General features: G+C 43.5%; 1 long non-coding RNA gene, 2 other non-coding genes and 2 pseudogenes across 3 annotated transcripts; all 5 read right to left on the reverse strand.

Moving 5' to 3' along the window:
• Nucleotides 1–2,263: 2,263 nt before the first annotated feature.
• Nucleotides 2,264–4,334, reverse strand: LOC141339294 (uncharacterized). The gene is made up of 2 exons (XR_012355928.1): nt 3,414–4,334; nt 2,264–3,299 (listed from the first exon to the last, which is right to left on the reverse strand). It is a non-coding gene; the product is annotated as an uncharacterized lncRNA (long non-coding RNA).
• Nucleotides 4,335–12,541: 8,207 nt separating this feature from the next.
• Nucleotides 12,542–12,705, reverse strand: LOC141346892 (U1 spliceosomal RNA). Its single transcript, XR_012357267.1, has one exon. It is a non-coding gene; the product is annotated as a U1 spliceosomal RNA (small nuclear RNA).
• Nucleotides 12,706–13,073: 368 nt separating this feature from the next.
• LOC141347217 (U2 spliceosomal RNA) lies at nt 13,074–13,245 on the reverse strand (annotated as a pseudogene).
• Nucleotides 13,246–19,736: 6,491 nt separating this feature from the next.
• On the reverse strand, nt 19,737–19,900 carry LOC141347009 (U1 spliceosomal RNA). Its single transcript, XR_012357289.1, has one exon. It is a non-coding gene; the product is annotated as a U1 spliceosomal RNA (small nuclear RNA).
• A 368-nt stretch (nt 19,901–20,268) lies between these two features.
• Nucleotides 20,269–20,440, reverse strand: LOC141347232 (U2 spliceosomal RNA; annotated as a pseudogene).
• Between the last annotated feature and the right edge of the window lie 5,086 nt (nt 20,441–25,526).

Below are 25,526 nucleotides of genomic sequence, written 5' to 3' on the forward strand. Positions count from 1 at the left end.
GGAATTCTGTACCGACACTCTGGTAATCGAAAACAGCTGGTCCTACCTGAAAAGCTGAAGCCAGTGGTCTTAAAGAACCTCCATGACAACATGGGTCACATTGGAGCTGATAAGGTCACCCATTTAGCACGTGATAGATTTTATTGGCCCTTTATGCAGGACGAAATTGAAGAATATGTGATCAGAAAGTGCAACCGTATCAAAAACAAGCGTCCAAATGTTCCAGAGAGAGCACCTATGGGTTCGATTACCACAAGTTCACCCTTTGAATTGATCTCTATTGATTATTTTCATTTAGAGCAAAGCAAAGGAGGATACGAATACATACTTGTGCTTGTGGATCATTTCACACGCTTTGCACAAGCATACCCAACCAAGAATAAATCAGGGAAAACGGCAGCAGAGAAGATTTTTCAGGATTTTATACCACGCTTCGGATATCCAGAGAGACTACACCACGATCAAGGAAGGGAATTTGAAAATAATCTATTCCAGACACTGCAACAACTGGCTGGGATCTCTCATTCAAGGACTACCCCTTATCACCCACAGGGTAACCCAGTCGAAAGACTAAACCGTACCTTGTTGCAGATGCTTCGCACTCTGGAGGAAGAGAAAAAGTTTGACTGGAAAGAACACCTTCCACATCTGGTTCATGTGTATAATTGTACCAGACACGAAGCCACTGGATACTCACCTTTCTTTCTGCTGTATGGAAGATCTCCCAGGTTACCAATTGACCTAATGTTTAACCTAAAGTCAGAAAAAGAAACAGAAAGTCATGTGACATTTGCGCAGAAATGGGCATCCAGAATGCAAGAAGCTTATAAAATTGCATCTGAAAATAGCCAAAAATCTTCCACGAAAGGAAAGAAGTACTATGACAGAAAGGTGAAAGGATTACCTCTCCAGCCAGGTGATCGGGTCCTAGTACGGAATCTATCAGAGAGAGGTGGTCCAGGGAAGCTTCGTCCGTATTGGGAAAAAACAGTGCACAGAGTGGTAGAGAGAATCAAAGAGGGACCTGTGTATCGGATTCAACCTGAAACGGGAAAAAAGACAATTCGAGTATTACACAGAAACCTTTTACTACCAGTAAATGACTTACCCATTGAAGATCACACTCCAAAGGTACCTGTAAAGAAAAGACAAGTTAAACAGAGGAAAGAAACAGAGTTGAGTGGGGATCAGGAGGAGGAAAACTCAGATGAGGAAAAATGGTACTATCCCTACTTACCAGTGACTATAGGCAATCAAGGAAATGTTGACCTATCACAAAACCGCCAGGCTGAAAAGAGATCTCAGTTAAGGCCAATCGCGAGAGAGTTCTATCCTTCTGCAGCACCATTGTTGAAACCTGTTGCAATACAAGAAGGCAATACAGAAGGTGAGGAGCAGGATTTGGAAGAGGATATCGTCGACCGGTGTCCAGAAGAATTACTGCCGTCAAGCCAAGAAGTACCTGTAAAGCAAAACGAACAATGCGAGAGTGTTGACGAAGTGGAACAAGAAAACATAAGAAGATCAAAAAGACAAGCAAAGCCAAAAGAAATATTGACTTATGACATTCTAGGTCAACCGACTTACAGTCAAAGTCATTTGAATGCAGTCCAGACTTACATGATTCCGAGAACTCAAATGACTTATCCAGTAGTTAATGCAGTTCCGTGGTGGCAACCAGTACCTATCTGGACTTGTTAGATGACTAAGAGAAGATAGACCGTCTTAGTATTGATGTCAGGAGTCATCAAGAAAAAAAGTATGGGAGAGTGTGACAGACTGGAAAGGTAATAGTGAAAGAAAAGACTATTATAATAGTAGGCACCCCCAAGAATATTAATTGTTTTGGTTGTTTGCTCAACTTCAGTTTTATTCTATAAGAGACTCTTTGAAAATGTGTTCTAAAGTTTTATGAATTTAAGTGTGTTCTTCAAGATGCCTGTAGGTGGCGTATTACGCTAGAATGAGGAGGAAATTGCGTTCTGGCAAAAGAGCAAGACCATTAAAGAAAGTGCCAGAACGCTGCAGATTCTAATCTGTGTTTGTCTCATTCTATTTTACAGTTACGTTTTCTCATCCTTCCCTGTTTGAGACCGGTAACACTGTACATTATGATGTCGCGCTGCCCATGAAGTTTTTTTTTTTTTTTTAATACATAAAAGGAAAGGGAACCATTTAGATTTGGCCTAATGTCAATGTAAGTACTATACCCTAGTATTATAATCCTAATATTAAAAATAATGTCAACAAATAAACAGAAGGATCATTTTTCAAAACAATAAGGCTTTTATTATGTGACTGACAATGGATACAATTGTTCAGTATCACAAGTGCTCCAGTGAGTTCTGCAAGTTTTTAAACATATATATTTTTTTACTTTTTAATTTTTAAAAAAGTGGAAAAGTTGTTCTTCTATTTCGGAGAAGTTCGTTAAGTCTGTCTCTTATCAGCTTCCAGTCACGAACTGCGGGGTTGAATCTCCGACCAACAGCATCTGAAAGTGCTTGACGAAGGTTGTTGGGTAGTGCATTTTTCCCCCTGGAGCCGTCAAAGTTAACAGAACCTGCCCAGTTCTGATAAAGGTTGAGGGGAATTAACCTTTTAAACAAAAGAACAGCGAAACGATCTGCCCTTGGTTTCCCGTCTGGTCCTGTTGATTCCAGATACAGTTTATTCTCGGTCTCTACTGAAACATGATTTAAAAGTACATCTGGAAGGATTACTCCCTGCATGAGAGACCGGCGAATACGATGATGGTGATGAGAATGGGAGGTGTTTGTTGGTGTTTCAGGCAATCTCAAATGGAATGATGTCATGATGGAAGGAGAAACCCGTGAATAATCTTGATTCGGCGAATTTTCATTATGGAGCATCGGATTCGTCACCACTGGGTTGTTGGTTAATCCTTCTGATGTTGAGCCCGCTAACGAATGATCTGGGCTGGTTTGTAGGTTGAGCGTCCGGACAGTCAGTGGTGTAGAGGCTGCAGCAGGAACACCGAAATCAGCATCAACCAGGTGCGCTGACAGCGAATGGTCTTCGCGAGCAGACTGAGGAGATGACCACATCTCAAAAGGCTGTTGGCAGTCCATTGGAGTATCCGCCGACGTTGAAGGAACATTGGCAGAAATGTCTGTGGATGTGGATTGATCCGCTGTCGAAGGATGAGTTTTCTCACTGAAACGCGCCTCCAACAAACCAATCCGTGCCTCTAAATTCAGAAGCCTTCTTGTGAATTCAGACATCTGTTCCTTGGAAACAGTGACTGCAGCAGGACATCTACGTTCAATTAGAACAGCCTGTAGATGGTAGCATTAAAATTAGTTTTGAATATGATGTTCACACCGCAGATAGGCATATGAAGCTGCTGCACATGGGGCTGCTTACATAAAAATAACTTATCAAATACCCACCGATTTCTTTTTTACAAGCCGGGTAGTCCCTGTTTTATTTTTGGTCTGTGGACTCTGCTTGTTCTCCTTGCCAGAATGCTATTGAGACAATATGTATGATGGTTAGCACACAACAAACATCTGAATGTACCAAAAAATTTAAGGCAGCGTTAGGCCAAAATACATTATAGACTACATACCTTTCGCTTGCTACTACAAGTGGGAGCGCTCCTTTTTGAATAAAATGCTGTGGCCTCCATTTCTTTCTCGCACAGTTAATACAAATGCACACAGTGACAATTTGTTAATAGGTCTATTTTATCAGTTGCTCACTTGCAGCCGATTTAAAAGACCGTAAAACGGCATGGGCGGCATGAACGTGACGTGGTCGATTTGTCCAATCACGGACGAGTTCATGAACGTGACGTCGACGATTTGTCCAATCACAGACTAGGTCATGAATCAAAGCGCGGAATCCAAAACATATAGATGAAGACGTTCTGCTTTCTTGTAATTTGCTTGCTGCTTTCATTTTTACGTCACTGTTTAGATTTTATTCGCTGCTTACAATGGCGATAACAATACAATGCATCATTTCTCCCTGTTGAGCGCATTGCTGGACGATGTGTGTCAAATACATCCACGGTGCAATTAAGTACAACAACAGAAAAAGTGACTATAGTCATGCCACTATGTACAGTGGTTGAGGTCTAAAATGTTCTAATATTTTTTAAGTGATCATTTGCTTTACTATTTGTAAATTGTATACAATAAAAATATATTTTGTTCTGTAATTTGCTTGGCCTGACTTGGCTTTCATTAATGAAAAGAAAATGTAGTTGTTGTTATATTTGTCTTGAAAATATCGATATACCAACAACTATATTTTCTATATATTTTCATCTGTGTGCGTGCGTGCGTGTATATAGATAGATAGATAGATAGATAGATAGATAGATAGATAGATAGATAGATGGATGAAAATAGAGAAAATATAGTTCAAGAACAAAATATAGAACAAAATGTGTACACACAAATGTTAATATACACTTTAAAAATATTAAATGATATCTGTTTAAAAAACTGTTTCACATGAAAAATATAATTTTATTGCATGTCGCGGTGTTATGTGTAGTTGAGTCAAAGAAGGCTACAGTTAGCCAGCTCTAGATCAGTGAGTCTCAAGCCACCCCCCTTCCCCTGGTTTGCATTTGTATAGCTCCAGTAATCATTTACATATAAAAGCTACACCGAGGCCAAGGTGACATGAATCATGGGGGGTGTCAGGTGCTAAGCCTTCCACATCAATTTTTGGCAGTTCCCTACAATTATCTGTGCTAACTGCGCATTCCTGTGAACAGCCATTAACCTGAAACTTCTGCGACAATTCACAGTGTCGTTAACTGACGAAAACCCCCTTTTTCATGCAGTGTACATCGCAAAACCTCTAGTGTCTTCATGTACTGTATATTGAAGTTTAGACAGTTTGCAAGAATATTTAGTATCACTGGTGTGAAAATGCTGTTAGATGGCGGTGGAGTAAACGGGAGTTGAGACTGGCAGATCCAGCTATTTTAGGCTACTTTGAATTTAAAGTTCAGGTTGCATTGTCCGATAAAAAAAAAAAAATGATCAGAACTATCAGCACAGTATATAACACTAATCTGGTTGCACAATAGAAAGAAATATGCAAACACTAGCCATGAGCCGTGTCAATTTCGACACAAAGGGAAGTGGGAACTATTTGTTTTTTTCAGTTATTTTAAAAGTAGCAGTTAATGAGGCGATCAGCGGCAGTATAAAGAGCGAAATGTTTATGAATAGCCGAATGGGGATGGGGGGTGAATGCTGCCTGTTTTGCCTTGTAATCAACATATTATTGAGACTGTTTTTGGGGGGGTCCAACTGTGTAGCATTCGGTTTAATTGCGGATTCAGCATTCAAATGCATGCCAGGGAAAAGGGGAAAGCTTTCCTCACACGCTCCACCTATGATACACCCTCTTATCACAAAACATTAGTGTCCACACCCCTGACACACTGTACGAATATATACAGTCCATCCATCTGTAAAGTCATCTCACAATGACCAAAATCAGCAAGCTGCATTCCCAAGACATCAGGGTGATGAGGTCTGCTGGAAGTTCTACTCAAGAAATATCCCGACATCTGAAATCCATTGGTGTACACGCTACATTGAGCACTATCCGGAGACACTACAAAGAAAGATCATCACACAAACGTAATCCTCGCAAAATAACGGAGTAAGTTACCCACTGCATGACGCGAACACAAACACTGGCCTAAATACCGGTTAATGCTAAGTGGTGGTTATGCATAAACTGTCAAATGTTTAACTATTTTCTGTTTTGCCCTTGATTTTAGAGACATTGTCCTATCCATAGAGAATATCACTCATCAGAATGATGAACTGGTGTCATGTTCCGTGAAAAAACAGCTATGGCGTGACAGCGGAGTGGAAATAAGCGAGCGATCCATTCGGAGGATAAGGCAAAAGCTTGGGTGGAAGTATGGGAAAACTCAACATTGTCCCATGATCAGAGACAAAAATAAAGAGTTACGTCTCCAACAAGCCCAAAAATGGATTGCTGAGAAGGAGTCATTTCACGATGTCATTTTCACTGATGAAACAACAGTGGCTTTGGACCGCTTTGCCACCATGTCATTTCGTAGGAGTGGGAGACACGTGTCTAAACCAAAGCCAAAGCACCCGCTAAAAGTTCATGTTTGGGGAGCAATATCCAGACTGGGTCCGGGACCGATTGCAATCTTCGAAGGCATAATGGACCGGTCTTTCTTTGAAAATGCTATTGTAACAGAAACTGCTGCCCCATACATTAGGGAAAACTTCGGAGCACATCACCGTTTTTTCCAGGACAATGACCCGAAGCACACTGCTGCAGGCAGACTCATTGCTGAACAGGGTATAAACTGGGTGAAGACTCCCGCCGAATCCCCCGACATGAATCCCATTGAAATGGTGTGGCATGCTCTGAAAGATTATATTCGAAAAGTAGCAAAACCAACTACAAAGTCTGACTTAATTGATGCCATAAATAAATTCTGGTTTGAGGAACTTACAGCAGTGGCATGCAACAAGTACATAAACAGACTGTTTAAAGTTCTTCCGGCTGTGGTGAAACATCAGGGTGGACATACTGGAATGTAACGATGTATAAAGTTGTTTAAAAATGTCTAAGCATTGGCAAAACTGTAAAATGAAAATAAAATGTACATTAATGATCACTTGAATAAATAAGCTTTTTTAACGTTGTTGTTCAGAATCTGCTGTTATCAAAAACATAAAATAATACTGATAATACTGATAAAAATGCATAAACACGAGTTTAATGCATAAATAAACCTGAGTGAGCATAGTAACCCGGGATTATCAGAGATAGGTTTATTAATATTTCATTTTGAGTTAAGAAATTATTATATTAATTGTTATAGAAATTAATACAATATTACATAATTATATAGGCGTTGCTGTATATGCCAATGCTGTCTGTGCGCGATTTAGACAGCATTCACAAGTGTATCATGAATAAATATTACATGTACTTCAAATTAAAAAGCCCTACAAGAAACATTTCATGCATCACACACAGTCTTGTCCATTAACTGATCCTCTTTTTTTTCCGTATTATTCGTTTATATTCATTATTTTCAACTTCATTTTGATCTCTTTACATAACATTCTGGGCTGCGTTTCGATTAATTTTAGTGCTTAAAAGCGTTTTCTACGAGTCATTTTGTGAACGTTCGTTATTGTTTCACGTGCCTTTCCCAAAAGTGCACTTAACACAATTGCAAATTGCAATTAATATACAAATCATTGAAGAGTGAATTATTCACGTAGTTTCATTTGGAAATAATTTATCGTCACACAGTGAAATAGGCCTACATTCCTTATATTAACTGATAGTATTTTTTTCCGTGTTGGTATTAATATTATTATCATTATCATTATTATTACTATTAGTAATATTATTACTATTAGCCAGTTATTATTGTATATATTTTTAGTTTCGTTTATATTCGTTTCCCCCACCCTTAATTTTGCTCTCTTTACTTAACGTTCATGTAAATGATACTGTAAATGCTTGACATATGCTATATGACTGAATTTTACTGGAATGTAGTTTAAAGGTTGAATTGAACATATTTTATTTTGTTTCGTCTAATTAATAGACTAGACTATATAATTACTAAACTGTTTTACTGAGGAATGCATCATTCACGTAGTTTCATTTGTAAATGAAAACATGCTAATTTATCGTCACACACGGGGAGAAATACAATCAAAAATTTTATTGGCATAATTGTCAGGTGTTAAAAATAAATAGCCCTAATAGATATTAAAATAATAATAGCCTATTAATAATAAAGTGATTTAGAGCTATCTACTTTTTTGTTTATTGTGAATCGCTTAACCTAAATAACGTTCTGTATATCCTATTTGCCATATATTTAGCAAATATTGTAAACGACAATTATGCCAATAAAGTTTTGCCTTTATGATTGTATTAATGCCCGTGTGTGACCATAAACGATTTACAAATGGAATGGATATATATATAAATGGATATATATATATGAGATCGAAATGATAGGAAAATTAACGAATATAAACGAATAATGTCCGAAGAAGATGTCCCCTCCAGGTCACCGTACAAACGAGTTATTCGGGCTTAGAGCGATGTTTGCTGCCGCTTCAGTTCAGTGCGTTACATGACTGCCCCCTACTGATCATGTCTTTCCTATGTCATTGTATTTTCCGTGTTCCCTTGGAATACACCGGCGTCACGCGAGACCACTTTACTTCCCGCGCGCATTTTAAATGGCCAGATCTGTAGATAAAACGTCCGTGGCTAAAAGAGTTACGTCGTCCATGTATAAAACACAGGTCGCCGTCAGTCCACCTGTCCCAGGAACGTCTAATCCTCTGATCCATTTATCCCTTCTCAAGATCTGTGCCAGTGGTTCGATACAAGCCACATACAAAAGAGGAGATAAAGGACAACCCTGACGGACACCGCTGTGGATGTTTACAGCTTTAGACAAATGCCCATTTACAAGGATTTTGCTGACTAGGTCTTTGTACAGCAGTCCCACCCAGGCTATAAACCTCTCTGGAAAACCCATTTTTTGCAGTACCTGAAGCAGATACTGGTGCGAGACTCGATCAAATGCTTTTCCAAAATCTAAATTTAGGACTACTAGTCGAATGTTTCTGTCTCTCGCGTAACAGATGGCATCTCTAATCAGCACTAGGCTGTCTGTTATCTTTCTCCCTGGCACAGCACAAGCTTGATCCGGGTGGATCACGTCCTCTAAAACAGTCGACATACGTGTCGCTAAAACTTTGCTAAAAATCTTACAATCAAAATTTAAAAGTGTTATGGGTCTCCAGTTCTTTAAGTCAGTCCGGTCGCCTTTTTTGTGGAGTAAAGAAACTATCCCTATTCTGAAACTGTCTGGAAGTCTGTCAAGGGTCTCAAACTCTTTAAAAATTGTCAGTAAGTCATGTGCTAAAATGTCCCAAAAAGTTATATAAAACTCTAGGGGAAGTCCATCCGCTCCCGGGGACTTCCCCCTCTTAAAACCTTTAAGAGCTTTTTGGATTTCTAAAATGGTCAACTCCTGGGATAAAAGCACGTTTTTACTGTCCACCCTCTTGTCTAAAAAATTTAAAACTTCCATTACGGTGTCATTGTGCACTTCTTTAAAACTATAAAGCCCCTCATAAAAATGTTCCACACCCTCTAAAATTTCTTTTGTTGTTTTTACCTCCTGGTTATCTTCCCACCCCTACTTAAAATCTTTTTAAAAAATATCTAGTGTACTTTTCACCTTCTTCTATTCCTCTTTCTTTACTTCTTAAAATGACCCCTTTACTTTGTATATTAGCTAAAACTGACATTTCATTTTTGACCTCTTTCACTTCATTTTTAAAATCAAAACCATTATTTAAAAGATTAAAATACCTTTGTAGTCTTTTTTGCAACCCCATCATGCGTCTCTTTTCTTTATGCTTCTTTTGTTTACCTACCTTCTTAAAAAACTGTCTCGTCCGGTCCTTAACCATCTCCCACCACTGTGCACGTGTGTCATACATGTCTTGGAGGGTCTGCCATTGGCTGAACTGTTCCCTATATTCCTTAACTACATCCTCTTCTTCCAATAGGGAACAGTTCAGCTTCCACAGCCCTCCCCCTACCGTCACACCAGTGGGCAGTGAAAGGGTGCAAGACAGCATCATGTGATCTGAGAAAAAGAGGGGGGTTAATGTAGCATCGGTCGGCGGGCAGTCCCTTGTAAAAACATAGTCGATTCGAGAGGCTCTGGTGCAGTCACCACTGAACCAGGTGTGAAGCCCTCCTCTCTTTGATGCAAATTTTTAAAACAGTCGACTAGGTTAAAATCTCTAACTAAAGCCTGCAATAAAACCGCCGTTTTGTCTACTTTAAAATCTTCTCCTACCCTCTTCCTGTCTTTCTTAGTTAAAACACAGTTAAAATCCCCTGCCACTATTAGGGGAGTTCTACCTAACATGTGGGGTTGCAAATCTTCTAAAAGCTCGTATCTTTTATTTTTTTCCGTAAAACCATATACATTAAGAACATTAAAATCCCTGTCTAAAAAGGTCAGATTTGCTAAAAGTGCCCGCCCTTCCCTCACCACTGTGCTGCCCTTCACCAAGATGTTAGGATTATTAATTAAAACCGCAACTCCATCATTTTTATTAAAATTTGAACCACTCCATATGGAGGGTCCAGATGGCCAGAGCTCCTCCAACTTCTTGTACCTGGTTAAAAAGGGCAGAGAACACTCTTGCAATAAAAACAAATCTGACTTAAAAGTTTTTAAAAAGGACAAAATGCTCTGTGCTCTGAGAGTGGACCTCACACTTCTTACATTGATGGTAGAGATGGTGAGGGCCATGAGCAGTGTGGTTAAAAAGATATGAGATAAAAGGAAAACAAACATTAAAAGACTACAAAGGCACAATTAAAATCAAGTTATTTCTTGTTGCACTTGCCTTACCTTTTCCTCAGTAAAACTGAGGTCGGGGGGGCAAGTGCTTGACACCTCTGGAGCTACAGAGGAACGCTCTTGCAGCTCCTTTGGCGATGATGTTCTTAGCTTAAAATGCAGGAATGAGACCTCATTTGGGGATTCTAGGGGCCACATACGGTCCAGATCTTCTGAGCTAGAACTATCTGGCCGATGTGCTACCCTAATCTTTTTCTCCCCTGTTTCGAGTAGAGGAGATCCCGCAGGTCTTTTATGCACTTGAGCATTAGGAAGTGAGCAGTCCGTTTCACTCCCACTAGATGGCATGCTCACCTCCGAAACGGTGTTGAGGGAGGAACACGTTTCATCTTTTTCATTTTCCTTGTCTTGCAGTGGGGTGGGTTCCACCCCCTGTTCCGTTTCAAAATGTGACTCCGCCCCTGTAGCCGCCCCACTTCCTGCCTCCTGCCCAATCCTTGAGGTTGGCTGGGATTTTGAATTTCCCGCCGAAACCTCAAGGACCGCCTCCTCCTCCCTTTGTTCCTTTGTTTGCTGTGGTTGTGGGGCGGCCATTTTGTTAGCTTTAAGCTTGTTGGCGAAGCTTTTTGGGCAATCTCTGTAGAGATGGTTTGAGTCTCCACAAAGATTACACCGCCTGCCATTGGTGCATTCTTCAAAACTATGACCAATTTCTTTACATTTCCCACATACAGTTTCCTGGCACGCTTCGGCTAGATGTCCAAACTTGCCACACTTTCTACAAAGTTTGGGCATTTCCTGGTAGTGAATGTAGCCTCTGTTTTCTCCCAACACAATCATTGAAGGCAGATGTCTCAGGCCTTGGTAGCCCCCGGCGTCTTCCCATTGTTTGATGGGAATTCGCCAGGAGCATGTCCAAACGCCGTCCTCATCTAGCACTTTGACTGGCTGGCCTCGAACAGTGCAAAATCTCCCCAACCATACACAAATATCTTCTCCAGTCACTGTTTCATTGAACATCCTGACAATCACAGTTTTAATTGTGTTGTCAGTCAGTTTTTCCACAGTAAACATGGAGAACTGGGCTTTGAACATCTCAAACCTTTGCCAAAAATCACTAAGATGGGAAGCAGCTCTAAAGCTAACATCGAATCCTTTGTTCAGGGGCAGAGTCACAATACAATTCAAATCATTTGGTTTAAAATTTAAAGTTTTTTGGATCAGCTTCCTGGAGAAGTCTAATCTTGACATCCCCAGGAGCTTCCCCGAATAAAAAACGCACGCTGTGGTGCCTCCGCACGCCGGCACGAGCAGCCGACATGATGGAGGCACCCACAGCTCTAAAAACACAATAAATACAACAATAAATAAGTAAAAAGACCTTACCTTAAAACAAGAAGATTCCCCGAGAGAACGGGTCGTCGCCAGGTAAAAAGCTGCTTGTCCTTTACCTCCTGAAGGATAGGGGCGCTGTGTGACAAGCCACACACAGGCCCGAAAGGTCCCGCAAGAGGCGATCGCTGTCACTGCCGTTTGACCAGACACTAGATCTTGACCAGAGTCTGACTGTCAATAATGATCCAAAAAACCCGGAAATTTCCATTCACCCTGGCGAGGGGACCCCAAAACGTTGGAAGGTCGTGTGGCCGAGTTTGCTAAAATGGCTATAACTCCCGCAAGGGATGAGATCGGTTCACCCAAATCGGCACACCTGTGCAGGGGCTCGGTCTGTGGTCAGGTGTAAAGGGGCGCTGCGACTGGCCACTTGGTGGCGCTGTAAGGTCCAAAAAAATAGGAAAAGGATACAAAAAGGACAGCCAAACAAACACGCAAACAGCTACAGCTACGCAACGCTTAGTCCAAACAAAAAGCGAGGTCTGTGAGAAATTTGAACTGAAACGCCCCCCAGGGGGCGATCTTTCAAGACCGCGAGTGACTTTGTTTTCACGCACAACACACACACACACACACACACCAGGTGACAGACCTCCTCACTCTGAACAACTCTCTAAACCATTGATCATCCAGGAAAAAAAAGAGATAAAGACCAAACCACAACAAAACAAACAAACAAACGAAAAAAGAGACAAAAACCCAACAAAAACATCTGCCTTTTCAAACCAACAAATCCAGGGGAGAGCGCGAACGCAGTCCCCCACTACCATAAATTATGCAGTCGAGATTCCCACATTTGGGGAATTCGCAGGGGTCAGCACGGCCGGAGTGCAATGGACGAGCCTCGCCCTGGGTGAACCACCTTCTTGATCATGGTGTCTCCCCTGCCAGGTAAGTATGAAGCTTTAGGCCGCCTGTCAGAGGAACCGCTTCCCTGTCTACCATCCTTATCAACGGTGACCCCCATCCCAAGCAAAGAAAGGGCGGGTGCCCTGCGTTGACCAAGCGTCTTCTTCTTCTTCTCTTGCTTAATGGCGGATCGCAAACAACTTTTAGGTGCATGGCACCACCCGCTGCACAGAAGCGTGTAACATCACGCCGTTTGAGCGTTCTTGTATTCTATTTATTAGCCCAGAGTTTTTACCCCACCTCATTATCAGAAGACTCCAAGACCTCAGATGGGCGTGCCGGGTGGGGAGACCTCAAGAAACGGGAAGCACGGCTTTGAACCCGACGTCACCGGCTCTGCTATTAGACACAAAAATAGGGAAAGCGCACCGTTCCTGGAAACACTGCAATACCAGGCCGATGCATGGAGTGGACGGAGCAAGCCCCGGCTCCAACTCCCTGGTCAAAAAATCAATTTAATATGCAGTCCCCGGGTAGGGGACGTATCAGATATTAAACTGATAAGAACAGATTTTCTTTCGAAAATGTTTTATTGTCACCATTTTCAAACAATTATTTCACACATACATTTTTTTTTTAATACACATTTTAAAAACAAGCATGAATAAATAGAATAAATACACATGGTTTAAAAGGAAATACAATCATTGATAAAAACCAAAACAAAATAATCTTTTAAAACCATTGTGTTTGCTTGTTTTAAAAGTCCATGTCGTTGTGTGTGGTAAAATGTGTGTGTGTTAAAAAATAAAATACAGATTTAAAATAACCACAAGCATCTTATGCAATAAAACACAATAAAAACACAAAATTAAAAGTCCTTAAAAGTCATCTCTTGTGTAAAACCGGGGGTGAGTCCTTATCAAGTAAGTCATCACCCCACTCCTCAGAACAGGCCAGTGAGGTGTTATTTCCTGGGCTCAGCGGAGATCCCCTCTCCTCCGGCCCGCTGGCCCGCTGTTCCCGTAGCCAGAGTGGTGAGGGTGCATCTACGGGCGGCCAGGGTCGGTGGCGGCCGGGACCCCTTCCGTGCGACCCCGGCCCCCTCGTCCGAATATCGTCGCCCGGTACCCCTGCAGCATTGATGTTACCTTTAGCTCGCATGCATGGAGGGGCACCGTAACGCGCTTCCCCACCAGCAGATTTCTGGTGGCCCAGATGGCATCCTTGATGACGTTAAGGGTGAGCCAGAGCGAGGTAAAGTCCTGTGCTGTCAAATCCTTCAAGCCCCGGCCCACCCCAAGGATGGCGAGCTGGTACCCTATCTGGGCCCCACCTGCTGGTAGGCACGGGAAATACAGGGGGCCGGTCTTGGCCCACAGGTCCCGCGCAGCGCCGCACTCCCAGAGCAGATGCCGCACGGTCTCCGGGGAGTTGCATCCGGACCGTGGGCATGTCGGATTATTGGCCATGCCTCTGGAGTGCATAACCGCCCTGACCGGGAGGATCTCATGAGCCACCATCCACGACAAGTCTTTGTGCCTGTTCTGGAGAGCGGGGTGAGAGGCGTTCCTCCAAACTTCTTTGGCCTCACGTAATGTGAGGCCTGGAACTGGACTCACCGGTTCCCGGTCCTGCACAAGAGAGGCAAGATGCCTGTGGTTAGTTAAAATGGTGACATCTTGATTCTCTAAAACAAACTTCTTTAAAAATTTCTTGATAAAACAGTACTCCTTAGGCAAATTAAAAGACACTGGGGTTTTTAAATCAACAGGTAAAATCTTTAAAGTTCTTAGATAGGACCCCATCCAGAATCGGGTCATGGCCGCTGTCTTGTTTCCACTGGATGGGGTCACTGCATATTGAATATGAAGTGCGGTAAAACGACTGCCTAAAAACAGGTGGGGGTCTGGGAGGCCTTTCCCTCCGTTTTCTGTCTTCTTCTTAATTACGTCTCTCTTTAGGCGCTCCCACTTGGACCCCCACAGGAAGTAAAATACCGCCCTCTCCAACTTCACCAGGAATTTTTGTGGTGGGCTAAAAACAGAAGAGACAAGTAAAATGAGAGGTAAAATCACAGATTTAAAAATTAAAACCTTACCCTCAAAAGTCAACTGTCGTAGTCCCCAAAACCCTAGTCTTTGCCTAACTTTCCCTAAAATGTCCGTCCAGTTTCCCCGTCCTCCACCCTCTCTGTCGAATTTCACTCCTAAAATTTTAAAATCATTGTTTTTAAAAGTCAAATCAAGTCCACCTGTGTCCACTTCTCCCCACGGCCCGAAGAGCTGGGCCTCGGACTTGTTCCTGTTGAGCTTAGCGCCCGAGGCCCGACCGTACCAGTCAGTCAAGTCCATTGCTCTTCGTACAGATAAAACGTCCGTGGATAAAAGAGTTATGTCGTCCATGTATAAAACACAGGTCGCCGTCAGTCCACCTGTCCCAGGTAGGTCCAGTCCTTTAATCCATTTGTCCCTTCTCAAGATCTGTGCCAGTGGCTCAATACAAACCACATACAGGAGAGGAGATAATGGGCACCCCTGCCGGACACCGCTGTGGATATTCACATTTTTGGATAAATGCCCATTAACTATAATTCTGCTGACCAGTTGGTTGTATAGCAGTCCCACCCAGGCTATAAACCTCCCTGGAAACCCCATTTTTTCCAGTACCTTAAAAAGGAACTGGTGCGAGATTCGGTCGAATGCTTTTTCAAAATCTAAATTTAGGACTACTAGCCGAATATTTCTGTCTCTCGCGTAACAGATGGCGTCTCTGATCAGTATCAGGCTGTCCGTGATCTTCCTCCCGGGCACAGCACATGCTTGATCCGGGTGGATAACGTCCTTTAAAACGGTCGACATACGCATTGATAAAATTTTGCTAAAAAGTTTGCAATCAAAGTTTAAAAGCGTAATTGGTCGCCAGTTCCGTAAGTCAGTCTTGTCCCCTTTTTTATGCAAAAGTGAAACTATCCCTATTCTAAAGCTGTCGGGAAGTCTGTCGAGAGTCTCAAATTCTTTAAAAACGGTCAGTAAGTCCTGTGCTAAAATATCCCAAAATGTCAGATAAAACTCTAGAGGAAGTCCATCCACTCCAGGGGACTTTCCTCGTTTAAAACTTTTAAGAGCTATCTGCATTTCTAAAATGGTAAAATCTTGGGATAAAATAGTGCATTGACTGTCAACTTTCCTTTCTAAAAAATTTAAGACCTCTTCTACTGTATTGGCATGTACCTCTTTTTCATTATATAAATTTTGATAAAAAGATTCAGTTTCCTTTAAAATGTCCTGATTAGTGCAAAACTCCCTCCCTTGACTTTTTAAAACAGTAATTGCCCCACCCCGTGAAATGATCTTTTTAAAAAAGTACCTGGTACACTTTTCGCCTTCTTCTATCTCCTTTTCCCTGCTCCTTAAAATAACACTTTTACTTTCTACTTCGGATAAAACTGACATCTCTTCCTTGACTTTTTTAATATCTTCATTAAAATCAAAACCATTGTTTAAAAGATTAAAATACCTCTGTAGTCGTTTTTGCAGCCCCATCATGCGCCGCGTTCGCCTTTTCTTTTTTTCCCTACCTATTTTCTTAAAATACTGTCTCGTCCGTTCCTTCACCATTTCCCACCACTGTGCTCGTGAATCATAAAAGTCTTGGAGGGTCTGCCATTGGCTGAACTGCTCCCTATACTCTCTGACTACATCCTCATCTTCTAAAAGGGAGCAGTTCAGCTTCCACAGCCCTCCACCTATAGTCACACCAGTGGGGAGTGAAAGAGTGCACGACAGCATTATGTGATCGGAAAAGAAGAGGGGGGTCAATGTAGCATCAGTTGGCGGGCAGTCTCGTGTAAAAATATAGTCGATGCGAGAGGCTCTGGTGCCATCACTACTGAACCAGGTGAAGCCCTCCTCTCTCTGATGCATTGCTTTAAAACAGTCCACTAACCTAAAATCTCGGAGGAAACTTTGTAATAAAACTGATGATTTATCAACTTTAAAATCCTCCCCTACCCTCTTCCTGTCCTTTTTTGATAAAACACAATTAAAATCCCCTGCTACCACTAGGGGAGCCCTACCTAGCATGTGGGGCTGCAGGTCCTCTAAAAGCTTATACCTTTCATTTTTTTCAGTAAAACCATACACATTTAAAATGTTAAAATCCTTGCCTAAAAAAGTCAGATTTGCTAAAATTGCCCGCCCATCCCTCACCACAGTGCTGCCCTTCACCAAAATATTGGGGTTGTTAATTAAAATGGCAACACCGTCGTTTTTATTAAAATTGGACCCACTCCAGATAGATGAACCGGGGGTCCAAAGCTCCTCCCATTTCCTGTAGCTCAATAAAAAAGGCAAAGCACATTCTTGTAATAAAAACACATCTGACTTTAAAACTTTTAAATAGGATAAAACACTCTGTGCTCGTGTGTTGCTCTTCACGCTTCTCACATTTATTGTAGAGATGGTGAGAGCCATGAGCAGTATGGTTAAAACAGAGGTATAAGACATTTAAAAGAAACAACACAAAAAAAGACTACAGAAATACAATTAAAATCATGTTATGACTTGTTTCACTTTCCCTTTCCTTTTCCCAGATGAACTGGGATCAGGCGGGAAAATGCTCGACACTTCAGGTGTTACAGAGAGACCCTCTTGTAACTCCTTTGGTGACGATGTTCTTAGCCTGAAGTGCAAAAAGGACACCTCATTTGGGGACTCTAGGGGCCACATGCGCTCCTGACCTTCTGAGTCAGAACTATCAGGATGATGTGCTGCCCTAGCTTTTTTCTCCTCTGTTTCAAACAAAGGAGATCCCGCGGGTCTCTTTTGCACTTGAGCATTTGGGAGTGAACATTGAGTCTCACTCCCACTATCCTCCCCACTAACCTCCGAGACGGTTTTTAGGGAGGAAGCCGTTTCGTCCTCTTCCTCCTCCATTTTTCCTCCATTTTCCTCTTGTTGAGGAGTGGCTTCCTCCCTCTGTTCGTTTGACTCTGCCCCTGTGGCCGCCCCACTTCCTCCTTCCTGTCCAATCCCTGAGGTTGGCGGGAGATTTGAATCTCCCGCCAAAACCTCAGGACCCGCCTCCTCGTTGGTTTGCTGTTCCGGTGGGGCGGCCATTTTGTTGCTTTTCAATTTGTTGGCAAAACTTTTTGGGCAATCTCTGTAGAGATGGGTTAATTCACCACAGAGGTTGCACTTTCTGCCATTTTGACACTCTTCAAAAGTGTGCCCAATTTCTCTGCACTTCCTGCACACTACTTCCTGACATGCCTCAGCAAGATGTCCAAGTTTGCCACACTTGCGAGAAAGCTTGGGCATCCCTTGATAGTGAATGTAGCCTCTGTTCTCACCCAACACAATCATAGAAGGTATGTGACTCAGGCCATGGTAGCTGTTGGGATCTGCCCATTGTTTGATGGGCACTCTCCACGCACAGCTCCAGATGCCATCCTCATCTAAAACCTTGACTGGTTGTCCTCGAACAGAGCAATATCTTGCCAACCACACTGCTATGTCCTCCCCACTCACAGTTTCATTAAACATCCTAACAATCACCACTTTCAGTGAATTGTCAGTCAGTTTTTCCACTGTGAACATGGAGAAATTGGCTTTACACATTTCAAACCGAGACCAGAAAGTGTTCAGCAAGGAAGCAGATGCAAAACTTACATCAAATCCACGATTCTGGGGCAGAGTCATCAAACAATTAATATCAACCGCCTTGAATTCTAGTAGCTGTTGGATGTACTTCCTAGAAAAGTCCAACCTGGACATAGACAGGAGAGTACCATCCTCTTTTTTCTTAAAGTTAAAACGCACGCTGTGGTGCCTCCTCACGCCGGCACGAGCAGCCGACATGTTGGAGGCACCCACAGCTCTAAAAACACAATAAATACAACAATAAATAAGTAAAAAGACCTTACCTTAAAACAAGAAGATTCCCCGAGAGAACGGGTCGTCGCCAGGTAAAAAGCTGCTTGTCCTTTACCTCCTGAAGGATAGGGGCGCTGTGCGACAAGCCACACACAGGCCCGTAAGGTCCCGCAAGAGGCGATCGCTGTCACTGCCGTTTGACCAGACACTAGATCTTAGCCAAAAGGCCGAGAAGCGATGCCGTTGTGAGGCGGCGGGGAGGAAGCCGGAAACAGCGGCGGCCACCTCGGCCGCGGGCGGTCGCAGAGCCCTGAAACGTCGGGGGACGGCAGTACCCACCCCCGCCCGCAACGTCACCGAGCCTCGCCCCGATCGGCCGGGCGGTGGCGCTGCAGCGATGGAGAGTACGGCATCGCTCGTAACTCCCAAACGGTTTGTCGCAGAGCCACGTGCCTCGTGTCATCGGAATCCTTGGCTCGAGCCGGACGAGAAGCAGGCCTCGGATTCGCTCGTCGCACTTACGAAATTTTCGGCTATTTTGGATTTCGTCGAAAACCTACTTTTGCAAACCAGCGCTAGGCATTTGGCCCAGTCCGACCCGGAGCAGTGCAGAAAGATTCCCTGGATTCTGACTGTCAATAATGATCCAAAAAACCCGGAAATTTCCATTCACCCTGGCGAGGGGACCCCTGGCGAGGGGACGTTGGAAGGTCGTGTGGCCGAGTTTGCTAAAATGGCTATAACTCCCGCAAGGGATGAGATCGGTTCACCCAAATCGGCACACCTGTGCAGGGGCTCGGTCTGTGGTCAGGTGTAAAGGGGCGCTGCGACTGGCCACTTGGTGGCGCTGTAAGGTCAAAAAAAATAGGAAAAGGATACAAAAAGGACAGCCAAACAAACACGCAAACAGCTACAGCTACGCAACGCTTAGTCCAAACAAAAAGCGAGGTCTGTGAGAAATTTGAACTGAAACGCTCCCCAGGGGGCGATCTTTCAAGACCGCGAGTGACTTTGTTTTCACGCACAACACACACACACACACACACACACCAGGTGACAGACCTCCTCACTCTGAACAACTCTCTAAACCATTGATCATCCAGGAAAAAAAAGAGATAAAGACCAAACCACAACAAAACAAACAAACAAACGAAAAAAGAGACAAAAACCCAACAAAAACATCTGCCTTTTCAAACCAACAAATCCAGGGGAGAGCGCGAACGCAGTCCCCCACTACCATAAATTATGCAGTCGAGATTCCCACATTTGGGGAATTCGCAGGGGTCAGCACAGCCGGAGTGCAATGGACGAGCCTCGCCCTGGGTGAACCACCTTCTTGATCATGGTGTCTCCCCTGCCAGGTAAGTATGAAGCTTTAGGCCGCCTGTCAGAGGAACCGCTTCCCTGTCTACCATCCTTATCAACGGTGACCCCCATCCCAAGCAAAGGAAGGGCGGGTGCCCTGCGTTGACCAAGCGTCTTCTTCTTCTTCTCTTGCTTAATGGCGGATCGCAAACAACTTTTAGGTGCATGGCGCCACCCGCTGCACAGAAGCGTGTAACATCACGCCGTTTGAGCGTTCTTGTATTCTATTTATTAGCCCAGAGTTTTTACCCCACCTCATTATCAGAAGACTCCAAGACCTCAGATGGGCGTGCCGGGTGGGGAGACCTCAAGAAACGGGAAGCACGGCTTTGAACCCGACGTCACCGGCTCTGCTGTTAGACACAAAAATAGGGAAAGCGCACCGTTCCTGGAAACACTGCAATACCAGGCCGATGCATGGAGTGGATGGAGCAAGCCCCGGCTCCAGCTCCCTGATCCAAAAATCAATTTAATATGCAGTCCCCGGGTAGGGGACGTATCAGATATTAAACTGATAAGAACAGATTTTTTCTTTCGAAAATGTTTTATTGTCACCATTTTCAAACATTTATTTCACACATACATTTTTCTTTTAATACACATTTTAAAAACAAGCATGAATAAATAGAATAAATACACATGGTTTAAAAGGAAATACAATCATTGATAAAAACCAAAACAAAATAATCTTTTAAAACCATTGTGTTTGCTTGTTTTAAAAGTCCATGTCGTTGTGTGTGGTAAAATGTGTGTGTTAAAAAATAAAATACAGATTTAAAATAACCACAGGCGTCTTATGCAATAAAACACAATAAAAACACAAAATTAAAAGTCCTTAAAAGTCATCTCTTGTGTAAAACCGGGGGTGAGTCCTTATCAAGTAAGTCATCACCCCACTCCTCAGAACAGGCCAGTGAGGTGTTATTTCCTGGGCTCAGCGGAGATCCCCTCTCCTCCGGCCCGCTGGCCCGCTGTTCCCGTAGCCAGAGTGGTGAGGGTGCATCTACGGGCGGCCAGGGACGGTGGCGGCCGGGACCCTTCCCGTGCGACCCCGGCCCCCTCGTCCGAATATCGTCGCCCGGTACCCCTGCAGCATTGATGTTACCTTTAGCTCGCATGCATGGAGGGGTACCGTAACGCGCTTCCCCACCAGCAGATTTCTGGTGGCCCAGATGGCATCCTTGATGACGTTGAGGGTGAGCCAGAGCGAGGAAAATTCCTGTGCTGTCAAATCCTTCAAGCCCCGGCCCACCCCAAGGATGGCGAGCTGGTACCCTATCTGAGCCCCACCTGCTGGTAGGCACGGGAAATACAGGGGGCCGGTCTTGGCCCACAGGTCCCGCGCAGCGCCGCACTCCCAGAGCAGATGCCGCACGGTCTCCGGGGAGTTGCATCCGGACCGTGGGCATATCGGATTTTTGGCCATGCCTCTGGAGTGCATAACCGCCCTGACCGGGAGGATCTCATGAGCCACCATCCACGATAAGTCCTTGTGCCTGTTCTGGAGAGCGGGGTGAGAGGCGTTCCTCCAAACTTGTTTTGCCTCACGTAAAGTGAGGCCTGGAACTGGACTCACCGATTCCCGGTCCTGCACAAGAGAGACAAGATGCCTGTGGTTAGTTAAAATGGTGACATCTTCATGCTCTAAAACATATCTTTTTAAAAACTTTTTGATAAAACTGTGTTCTTTGGACAAGTTAAAAGACACTGGGCTTCTTAAATCAATGGGTAAAATCTTTAGCGTCCTTAGGTAAGACCCCATCCAAAAGCGTGTCATGGCAGCTGTTTTGTTTTCTTTGGATGGGGTCATGGCATATTTAAAATGCAGGGCGGTGAAATGGCTGCCTAAAAACAGGTGAGGGTCTGGGAGGCCTTTTCCGCCATTCTCTGGTCTTTTCTTCACGATTTTCCTCTTCAAGCGCTCCCACTTGGACCCCCACAGAAAGTAAAACACCGCCCTCTCCAACTGAGCCAGGAACCTTCGTGGTGGACTAAAAACAGAACAGACAAGTAAAATCAGGGGTAAAATCACAGATTTAAAAATTAAAACCTTGCCTTCCAAAGTCATCTGTCTTAGTCCCCAAAAACCCAGTTTTTGCCTGACTTTCCCTAACATGTCAGTCCAGTTGTCCCGTCCACCTCCCTCTTTATCAAAATTTACACCTAAAATCTTAAAATTTGTCTCTTTAAAATCTACGTCCAGTCCCCCTGTGTCAACTCCGTCCCACGGCCCGAAGAGCTGGGCCTCGGACTTGTTCCTGTTGAGCTTGGCGCCCGAGGCCCGACCGTACCAGTCAGTCAAGTCCATTGCTCTTCGTATAGATAAAATGTCCGTGGCTAAAAGAGTTACGTCGTCCATGTATAAAACACAGGTCGCCGTCAGTCCACCTGTCCCAGGAACGTCTAATCCTCTGATCCATTTATCCCTTCTCAAGATCTGTGCCAGTGGTTCGATACAAGCCACATACAAAAGAGGAGATAAAGGACAACCCTGACGGACACCGCTGTGGATGTTTACAGCTTTTGACAGATGCCCATTTACAAGGATTTTGCTGACTAGGTCTTTGTACAGCAGTCCCACCCAGGCTATAAACCTCTTTGGAAAACCCATTTTTTGCAGTACCTGAAGCAGATACTGGTGCGAGACTCGATCAAATGCTTTCTCAAAATCTAAATTTAGAACTACTAGTCGAATGTTTCTGTCTCTCGCGTAACAGATGGCATCTCTAATCAGCACTAGGCTGTCTGTTATCTTTCTCCCTGGCACAGCACAAGCTTGATCCGGGTGGATCACGTCCTCTAAAACAGTCGACATACGTGTCGCTAAAACTTTGCTAAAAATCTTACAATCCAAATTTAAAAGTGTTATGGGTCTCCAGTTCTTTAAGTCAGTCCGGTCGCCTTTTTTGTGGAGTAAAGAAACTATCCCTATTCTGAAACTGTCTGGAAGTCTGTCAAGGGTCTCAAACTCTTTAAAAATTGTCAGTAAGTCATGTGCTAAAATGTCCCAAAAAGTTAGATAAAACTCTAGGGGAAGTCCATCCGCTCCCGGGGACTTCCCCCTCTTAAAACCTTTAAGAGCTTTTTGGATTTCTAAAATGGTCAACTCCTGGGATAAAAGCACGTTTTTACTGTCCACCCTCTTGTCTAAAAAATTTAAAACTTCCATTACGGTGTCATTGTGCACTTCTTTAAAACTATAAAGCCCCTCATAAAAATGTTCCACACCCTCTAAAATTTCTTTTGTTGTTTTTAATTCCCTCCCTCCTGATTTTACAGTGGTTAACTTCCCACCCCTACTTAAAATCTTTTTAAAAAAGTATCTAGTGCACTTTTCACCTTCTTCTGTTTCTCTTTCTTTACTTCTTAAAATGACCCCTTTACTTTTTATATTAGCTAAAACTGACATTTCATTTTTGACCTCTTTCACTTCATTTTTAAAATCAAAACCATTATTTAAAAGATTAAAATACCTTTGTAGTCTTTTTTGCAACCCCATCATGCGTCTCTTTTCTTTATGCTTCTTTTGTTTGCCTACCTTCTTAAAAAACTGTCTCGTCCGGTCCTTAACCATCTCCCACCACTGTGCACGTGTGTCATACATGTCTTGGAGGGTCTGCCATTGGCTGAACTGTTCCCTATATTCCTTAACTACATCCTCTTCTTCCAATAGGGAACAGTTCAGCTTCCACAGCCCTCCCCCTACCGTCACACCAGTGGGCAGTGAAAGGGTGCAAGACAGCATCATGTGATCTGAGAAAAAGAGGGGGGTTAATGTAGCATCGGTCGGCGGGCAGTCCCTTGTAAAAACATAGTCGATTCGAGAGGCTCTGGTGCAGTCACCACTGAACCAGGTGAAGCCCTCCTCTCTTTGATGCAGATTTTTAAAACAGTCGACTAGGTTAAAATCTCTAACTAAAGCCTGCAATAAAACCGACGTTTTGTCTACTTTAAAATCTTCTCCTACCCTCTTCCTGTCTTTCTTAGTTAAAACACAGTTAAAATCCCCTGCCACTATTAGGGGAGTTCTACCTAACATGTGGGGTTGCAAATCTTCTAAAAGCTCATATCTTTTATTTTTTTCCGTAAAACCATATACATTAAGAACATTAAAATCCCTGTCTAAAAAGGTCAGATTTGCTAAAAGTGCCCGCCCTTCCCTCACCACTGTGCTGCCCTTCACCAAGATGTTAGGATTATTAATTAAAACCGCAACTCCATCGTTTTTATTAAAATTTGAACCACTCCATATGGAGGGTCCAGATGGCCAGAGCTCCTCCAACTTCTTGTACCTGGTTAAAAAGGGCAGAGAACACTCTTGCAATAAAAACAAATCTGACTTAAAAGTTTTTAAAAAGGACAAAATGCTCTGTGCTCTGAGAGTGGACCTCACACTTCTTACATTGATGGTAGAGATGGTGAGGGCCATGAGCAGTGTGGTTAAAAAGATATGAGATAAAAGGAAAACAAACATTAAAAGACTACAAAGGCACAATTAAAATCAAGTTATTTCTTGTTGCACTTGCCTTACCTTTTCCTCAGTAAAACTGAGGTCGGGGGGGCAAGTGCTTGACACCTCTGGAGCTACAGAGGAACGCTCTTGCAGCTCCTTTGGCGATGATGTTCTTAGCTTAAAATGCAGGAATGAGACCTCATTTGGGGATTCTAGGGGCCACATACGGTCCAGATCTTCTGAGCTAGAACTATCTGGCCGATGTGCTACCCTAATCTTTTTCTCCCCTGTTTCGAGTAGGGGAGATCCCGCAGGTCTTTTCTGCACTTGAGCATTAGGAAGTGAGCAGTCCGTTTCACTCCCACTAGATGGCATGCTCACCTCCGAAACGGTATTGAGGGAGGAACACGTTTCATCTTGTTCATTTTCCTTGTCTTGCAGTGGGGTGGGTTCCACCCCCTGTTCCGTTTCAAAATGTGACTCCGCCCCTGTAGCCGCCCCACTTCCTGCCTCCTGCCCAATCCTTGAGGTTGGCTGGGATTTTGAATTTCCCGCCGAAACCTCAAGGACCGCCTCCTCCTCCCTTTGTTCCTTTGTTTGCTGTGGTTGTGGGGCGGCCATTTTGTTAGCTTTAAGCTTGTTGGCGAAGCTTTTTGGGCAATCTCTGTAGAGATGGTTTGAGTCTCCACAAAGATTACACCGCCTGCCATTGGTGCATTCTTCAAAACTATGACCAATTTCTTTACATTTCCCACATACAGTTTCCTGGCACGCTTCGGCTAGATGTCCAAACTTGCCACACTTTCTACAAAGTTTGGGCATTCCCTGGTAGTGAATGTAGCCTCTGTTTTCTCCCAACACAATCATTGAAGGCAGATGTCTCAGGCCTTGGTAGCCCCCGGCGTCTTCCCATTGTTTGATGGGAATTCGCCAGGAGCATGTCCAAATGCCGTCCTCATCTAGCACTTTGACTGGCTGGCCTCGAACAGTGCAAAATCTCCCCAACCATACACAAATATCTTCTCCAGTCACTGTTTCATTGAACATCCTGACAATCACAGTTTTAATTGTGTTGTCAGTCAGTTTTTCCACAGTAAACATGGAGAACTGGGCTTTGAACATCTCAAACCTTTGCCAAAAATCACTAAGATGGGAAGCAGCTCTAAAGCTAACATCG

This window comes from Garra rufa, chromosome 1 (assembly GCF_049309525.1).
Source record: "Garra rufa chromosome 1, GarRuf1.0, whole genome shotgun sequence".
NCBI classification, from domain to species: Eukaryota; Metazoa; Chordata; class Actinopteri; order Cypriniformes; family Cyprinidae; genus Garra; species Garra rufa.